The following is an 8242-nucleotide window of genomic DNA, read 5'->3' as shown; positions in this document are numbered from 1 at the left end:
TTTTCCTAAGTGTAGCCTGACCCAAGTGCCTGGGACACCTGTGATAGACCATGATGCTGACTGTGCCCTGAGGAGTTAATGCTAGCACTTTATTAAGTTGTATAGTTATGGTTTTAAATTTATGCTTGATTGGGTTTTATTATTTATTGTACTGTTTTATATTGCTGTAAGCCACCCTGAGCTGCCCTTGCTGGGAGGGTGGGGTAAAAATCTAATAAATAAATAAATAAATACATACATAAATAAATAATACATGTTCTCATAGACCTGGAACATAATACACCTACAAAACTGACAAAACACTCAAGTGTACTTTTATTTACAAATATATAATGAATAGCGTGTTCTCTTGAAGTGGAACCCTGTTACTGGCATCCTTGAATGTCTATGAATCTCGTGGCACGCTGGCAGTCTACATGTATCCTTGATGTGTAGGGCTACCGCCAGGCTTGTAACTCACTGTGTTCATATGAAATTGCTGCTTATGTGAGTGTGTGCCTGCCTATCAGGGTAGTGTATGCAGCTGATGTGATTTCATGATTGCACAGGAACTCTTTTGACCTGCCGTGGCCATTGAAACAGCAGTAGACTGAGTGCAAGCCTCACATGGCAGGGTCTAGTGAACGTGTCTCAACTGACAGACTACAAATGGACCTTGACCTTGTTTGGAGGTTCTAGCAGGGAAGCACAGCTATTGTATACCCTTGTCCAAAGAATGGTACAGTCCTTTATCTGGGATGGTTGTCCTCTTCCACCTCTTCCACAGAGTATGAAATCTGTCACCCCATTAATCACCAGGGTTGATTTGGCTGATCTGGCTGGCTGGGCGGGTGTCCCCTACTTCCATGCGCATCCCTCCTGAAACTGTACGCGCGTTCGAAGAAGATGACTATCCCCGATAGAAGGAGTGTACTGTTTTTGAACTGGAAGCCTGCCTGTGGTCTCGCATATTCGGAAGGGCCTAGCTTGGGACAGTTTGCATGGGTTCAGTCGAGCTGAGAGAACTGAAGAGATGATTATACAAATTTCCTTGAGAAAACTTTGTGGCATATACTCACTAAGCAAATTTTACTTCCCTATGAAATTCACATTAGATCTTGTACAGGTGTTCGACTGCCCTGACTTTGTTTCTGCAAATACCTTTCCTGAACACATACTTATGTAATAACTGCTGCTATTCTGCTACTATAATATAAAACAATAGTTCTAGTCTGAAACCTGAATGGTGATGGTGTGTCATCAAGACACATCCAAATGGTGATAGCCAGAGGCAAACTAGATATTACATGCAAATACATTCTCATATATAGTTTTAAGGAGGAGGAGAAGAAACTTTTTCTTCCTCAACTGCTTATTCTGATTAAAATTTTTATTTAGCTGCTGTCACCCTGTGGAGATTCAAATACATGTTTTCCAGGGCCATCTAATTATATTCATAGCATTTCAGCTGCTTCGCTGTACACATTTGCAACCAATGCCCAGTACCTAAAGGTAAACTGTAAGAAAACAGTCAAGTGGCTTAGAAATCAACAGGACGTTTCAGATTAAATTGTTTTTAGCTTTGAAAATACAGTGGCTTCCATTATGAATGTTGTAAATTGTTTTTAACTTTGAAAATACAGTGGCTTCCATTATGAACATAAGAACATAAGAGACGCCAATGTTGGATTAGGCCAATGGCCCATCCAGTCCAACACTCTGTATCACACAGTAGCCAGAAATACCAGTGCCATCAGGAGGTCCACCAGTGGGGACAGGACATTAGAAGCCATCCCACTGTTGACCCCCCCCCAAGCACCAAGATGACAGAGCATCACTTGCCCCAGAGTCCCTATCTATACCTTGTGGCTAATAGCCACTGATGGACCTCTGCTCCATATGCTTATCTAATTCCCTTTTTGCATTTTGTAAATGTGACATAGAGTTTTTGGTGGGATCGACTAAAACATCCTGGTATTAGTTTGGTTTATTTATAGACTGTCTTTCAACTAATCATTCCAGAGGCTGTTTACAGCATAAGTACAATAAAAAAACGTTAATAAAACTGTCAATAAAGCAATTATATTTAAATGCAGTAAAGTTCAGTACAAGAAAATAAAAAACCAGTTTTTTAAAATCAGTGCCATTTTATTATGTATGTATGTATGTATTTATGTATTTCTTTCTTTCTTCACATTTATGTTCCACCCTTCCCTTAGAATGGGCTCAGGACAGATCGCAATTCGCACTTAGGCCTTACAGCATTACAGCAAAATAGTAATAGTAATAAGTAATTAAAAAACCATTAAAACAACATTTAAAACAATATGCATCAGTTTTGTATAATCCCCAATAGTGGCATCACTGAAATCAAGGCTGTATAGTCGAGGCTGCATAGGATGGTATCTTCAGCCAGGGCCCCAGCTTTTTCCTGGATGCCCACCGCCTCACCGAAAGGCCTGGTGGAACAGCTCCATTTTGCAGGACCTGCAGAATGGTAATAGATCCCGCAGGGCCCTGATCTCACAGTGGAGCATGTTCCACCAGGCTGGGGCCAGGTAAGAAAAGGCCCTGTCCCTGGTTGAGGCTAAATGGGGTCAACCAGCAGGTCTTGATCAGCGGAGCGCAAGGCTCTCCAGGGGACATATGGGGAGAGGCAGTCCCTTAGGTATGTGGGTCCCAGGCTGCACAAGGTTTTAAAGGTTAATACCAATAACTTGAACCAAATCTGGTACCCAATCGGTAGCCAGTGCAATTGGTGGAGCGCTGGCTGAATGTGTGCCCACACAGGCAACACAGACAGCAGGCGTGCCGCAGCATTTTGCACTAGCTGGAGTTTCCAGATCAACTGCAAGGGCAAGCCTGTATAGAGCGAGTTTCAGTAATCAAGCCTGGAAGTGACCATTGCATGGGTCACTGTAGCCAAGTCCTAGGGGGAGAGATAAGGGGCCAGCTGCCTGATCTGTCAGATGGTAAAAGACTGACCTGGCAACTGTGGTGACCTGGGTCTCCATAGTAAGTGAGGCATCCAGAACAACCCCTGGGCTCCTCACCTTCTGGGCTGGCACAAGTGGCATGCCATCCAAGGCAGGCAGGCTGATTCCCAACAGGTTGCCCCCATTCCCTCCATTGTTGTCTGTGGTGGGAAAAAAGTTACTTTTCCCCACCATAGAGAACAATGGAGGGAATGGGGGCAATCTGTTTAGGAGCCCATAGAATTGGACACCCTGGTTCAATGTTCTTGAAACATAGTGGGTATCTTGGGGAAAGGCTCCAGCAGCTACCCTGCAGGTTTGGAGCCTCTCCTCAAACCCCCTCCCCTCCAGCCCCAAGACTATACCCTATGTTTTCACCATTGACTTCAATGACCCATAGGATATAATGGGGCCGAATTGCCACCGAAATTCGGCAGCAAGCCGATTCAGATCAGAGAATCTGAATGGGACCGCAGCAGCCCGAAAGGGGCCCAATGGGCCATTTTTGGGGGTGCATTCGGTTCAGACGAACCGAATGCACATCCCTAGCCCCCAATCATCCTTGTTGCTCTCCTCTGCACCTGCTCCATTCTGTCCACATCCTTTTTGAAGAGAGGCCTCCAGAACTGCATGCAGTACTCCAGGTGCAGCCTGACCAATGCGGTGTACAGCAGGACCATGACATCTTGTGACACACTCTGCTTTCAAATGACCAGTGTATTTCTACCTAAATAGGATGACCCAAACACCTTTTGTGTCACAATGAGATTTAACTTCCACCTTCTATCTAAAGGCTCTAGCTAGCTACTCATCCAGTGCCTGGAGGTGCTTGTCCATGACTCTCTCCAAACCTTTCCCCAAAAAGCTTATCTGGGTTTGAGAGATCATCTGATACAACATCTAATGCAGTGTGAAGGGCAGGGCTTTCTTTTCCTGAGGGAATGCGCAGGAATGGAGTTCTGGAACCTCTTTGACAAACTTCTTTAAAAAATGTTTAAAAGTTCATGAGTTTTCAGTATACAAACTGAAAACCTCATTTCCCTCTTGAAAGTTCTGGTGCCTTTTTTTTTTTAAAGCCCAGGTGAAAGGTATTGCAGGAACAGAAAATTGTCAGAATCCCTGTGTACACACAGATCAGCTTGGGTATGTGGATGGAGTTTTTGGATTTTAGTCTATGAATAAATATTCATCTATTTGTAATGCAGCATGTATGTGCTAGGAAACTGTGTTAAATTAACCTGTGTTAAATTACAGCCTTTCAGTATGTGCACATGTGGGGAAATATGCAATCTAGTCAATGTTTTTAGACAAGTACTCTCTACATAGAACATACATCATTGTGAAGCAGGCTTCAGAATATTAAATGTCCAAAGTCCCCCCCCCCTTCGCCAGCCATTTACTGTGAATTTGAGGTTGTCAAAGAATGACAGTTGCTTGAAAGTTTTAGTTCTTTTGGAGCCTAGGCATTGTTGTCTTCAAAAGGTGTTCACATTTCAACAGCAGCCTCCCATTCTTGTTAAAAATACCCTTGCATGTCAGAAGGCTGTCAGGGGCATGAAATCCAAGCAAGAGTGTTCTGATATTTTGTGTATTATATCCTGACATCAGGAAGTGGTGACTGAATGAGTGTATACTTCTCATTTTTGAGGTTTAACATTTGAGCACACAATCAGTCCTTACCGTGGTATAAGACAAATTGGAAACAAATTCTGTGCAATGTGTCACTTTGTCAGGGAATACTGGTTCACTTAAAAGACAGAGAACAGAATGATCATTGAGGAATCTTTAGCCAGGAAGCTGGCTGGACTAGTTTACTTTTTCATCTTTGGTTTGAAATTGTTACATGTGAAAAACAACTCTCTCAAATTCTTTAATTGACTAGAATTCGCATTTCTTTGTTGCATTACTTTTGGATTCTGCTTCTCAATATGGTTTACATGGAAAACTTGAGACCTGCTAAGCTTCAATAAGGTTTCTATGTTATGGGCCATTCGACCATACCTTAGGGCCCACTAATAATAATCATAACTGATGAATATTTTTCATGGGCTTTGTAACCATAGAGATCAACACGAAAAATGGTGGATTGAGTCCTGTACAGCACAACAGATGGCAAAGCAGAGGTTTTCTGCCTCTTCTCCCACTACCATCCTATGATCCTTGAAAAAAACACAAACACAAAGCCAAGGGCTGGGGAAATCTCACCTTGGGAAACGTATGTGTACTGACAGATAAACATCCATTTCCAAATGCAGAGAACACCTCAGGGCCACTTCAGTTTGTGAAAATGGTTCAAAGAAGAAGGCCAAAGCCCCATCTCCATGTGAGTTCAATACAGTCCCCCTATGCCTGGAAGGCAGGCATGCAACTCTGGGCACAGGTGCTGTACAGAGTTGCTATGGCAGCCATGGGAAGTTTCCATGTTTTTTCTTATGGCTTTTAGGACCCCTTCCACAATAAGCAGTGTTTCTCTTTTTATCATAAAAAAAGCAGTTGGCTAAAAGCCCTATCTCCATCTGAAAGCCTTATAAAAATATGCACATTTTATTTATGCTGCAGTCTTGATTTTCAAACATAATCCACCTTCCCCCGCAAGCTAACCACACTATTTAGGCATCCTATCTGAATTTTAATGAATGCTGTCAAACTTTCCTGATTACTTATTTCCCAAATGCTTGATATTAGATGGCTGAAGAATATGCAAAAGTGTGGTTGATTGAATCAATACTTGTCTAACCTAGTTTCCTATCTCCAAAGCTGGTATGTAATGAATGTACTAGAGGACCGGAAGAAGACTGTGATGAGAGCCATCACTACGTGTTCATGTCCAGACTCACAACAGCAATTCAAATTCAGAACTGAATTCAAATAATTTTAGCTGTAAGTAGGGTTGCCAGCCCATGTTCGGGGGGAGGGTCGTGGGGGACCAGAGACAGGGAAGAATGGCATTGCATGATATCACAATGTTCTTTCTGGCCAAAAAACCTGAAAGTGATGTCACAGCGTCACACAATGATCTAGAAATTCCTCCAATCTTTGTGGTTTAACCTAGATTCCTAGATTTTGCAATGCTGTGATGTCACTTTCAGTTTTTCAGGAGGAAATGTCACACCTACCCCACCTTCTGGAGTAGATAGAAATTACCTGCCTACCATTTTTCTTCTTACCTTGTCACAGAGAGTACTTAACAGATAACTGCTTCTTAAATGAACAGTTCTGTGTGGCCTGCTCCAGAGTGAGCTCATCAAGCAGCCTGGTGATCCTAGCACCTGAGGGCAGAACCACCAATGTGATCTTCAGAGAGGTCCTTCAGTAGAGGGGAAAAAAAGTACATATGTCTTACTTCATTTCTTACACTACAATCTTCTCTGTTAGAATTCCTACAACAAATGTCACATTTCAAATTTCACATAATCAGTATTATAACTGGATTTACGGAACTTAAATACCGTAGTGAAGCACGAGTAGCAGGCTAGTTGCAGATCTCTTGCATCTCTTGCATCCATTCTGATTTGGACTCTATGTTAGCAGTGCTGTGGCAGTTTGTGCCAGGGTGCTGATTTGTCCAATTGTTTGGGATAGTTTCTTCAGTCTGAGAATGTTTGAGGGGCCTTAAAACAGGTTGTGGTGTGTCCACATCTAAATAAGCCTACCCATCAACCTGGGAGATCAACCAGTCCTAAATGTTCCACTCTTGAGCAAGGTGATTGAATGGTTGGTGGCTGGACAACTCCAGGCTCTCCTGGATAAGTCAAATTGTTTAGATTCCTTCCTATTTGGGTTTAGACCCAGTTATTGGATTGAAGCAGGCTTGGTTGCTCTGATGGATAATATGCTCCAGGAGACAGGCAGAGGGAGTACAACTGTATTGATTCTCCTGGACCTCTTAGCACTTTTGATAATATCAGTCATGGTATCCTTCTGGATAGCCTATCTGTGGTGGTTCCAGTCTTACCCGGAGGGTAGGTTTCAGAAGATGTTGTTGGGAGACTGCTGCTCAGCCCCCTGGACTTTGGAGTGTGGGGTCCCACAGGGTTCCTCCTGTCCCCTATGCTCTAACATCTACATGAAACTGTTGGGTGGGATCATCTGGAGATTTGGGCTAAGCTGTCACCAACAAATGGATGACACTCAGCTCTATCTTGCAGTTCCAGCTGATCCCAGGGAAGGTATAGAAAATCTGAACTGGAGCCTAGATGCAGTTTTGGAGTGGATATAGGCTAATAAACTGAAGCTTAATCCTGACAAGACAGAAATGATGCTGGTAGGCAGACATTCTGACACAGGATTTTAAGGCTGTTCCAAATGGGGTTGCACCCCCTTGAAGGAACATGTCTGTAGTCTGTGAGTGCTCTTGGACCCAGGCCTACTGCTGGATAAACAGGTGGCAGCTGTGACCAGGAATGAAAAATCTACTTGGTGTTCCATATATTTGTGCACCTTCCTTTTGTCTGTTTATTTATTTATTATTTAATTTTCGGCTTATATACCGCTCTGACCTCTGACCTAACTAGGGCCACATCTTTTGTATGGGGGGGTGATGACCTACCAGCACCCAGCAGCGGGCTCAGTTGTTGTTCAGTTCCTGGCTTAGTTGTTGTATTAGTTCCTGGCGGGCTCTTGGGCGCTTCACCTCCTGGCACCCGGAACAGATCTTAATCTGCGGCTCCTCTCGGTGGGCTTCATCTGGTGCTCAGCAATGTGCCAGCTGCAGCTCCACCTCTGTCCCGCTGGCTCCACCGCGCCGCGTCTCCACGCCACCGTGCACCACGACTCCACCTCCGTCCAGCCTCTGCCGTGCACGCACGCTGGGTCGCCAGGATCATTCTGCCATCGCCAGGGTCATGCCGCCGCCGCCACCGTCGCCGCTCCTGCTGCACATCCTCGTAAGGAGGAGGGGTGCCCCCTGCCACCTAAGGGCAGGTACCCATTTATCTACATGCATTTTTACATGCTTTCAAACCGCTGGGTGGATGGGAGCTGGGACTAGGGCCAGGAACTCACCCCGGCCACAGTGGGTCTCGAACAGCCGTAGTGGCTGTCCACTGTTGTTATAGCAGGCATTTAACTGCCTGTACCACCACTCCCTACAGAGTTCTATGACAAGGGGCGTTATTAACATGGTTTTATTTCTCTGGTTATGTACTCTTGACCTTGGCTGCTCATATGTAAAGTTGTCTTGGATTCATGTATCTGCATAAGAAGCCAGTTATCTCTAATGTCAAATCATGTGGGGAGATTTCATGATTCCAACACTGAACAGATGTAGATGAAGAAGAGGGTATTAT

The sequence above is a fragment of the Gekko japonicus genome, unplaced genomic scaffold (assembly GCF_001447785.1).
Source record: "Gekko japonicus isolate JY-2015 unplaced genomic scaffold, Gekko_japonicus_V1.1 scaffold5002, whole genome shotgun sequence".
In the NCBI taxonomy this organism is placed as follows: Eukaryota; Metazoa; Chordata; class Lepidosauria; order Squamata; family Gekkonidae; genus Gekko; species Gekko japonicus.
The sequence above is the reverse complement of the archived record's forward strand: the minus strand, read 5'-3'. Positions refer to the sequence as shown.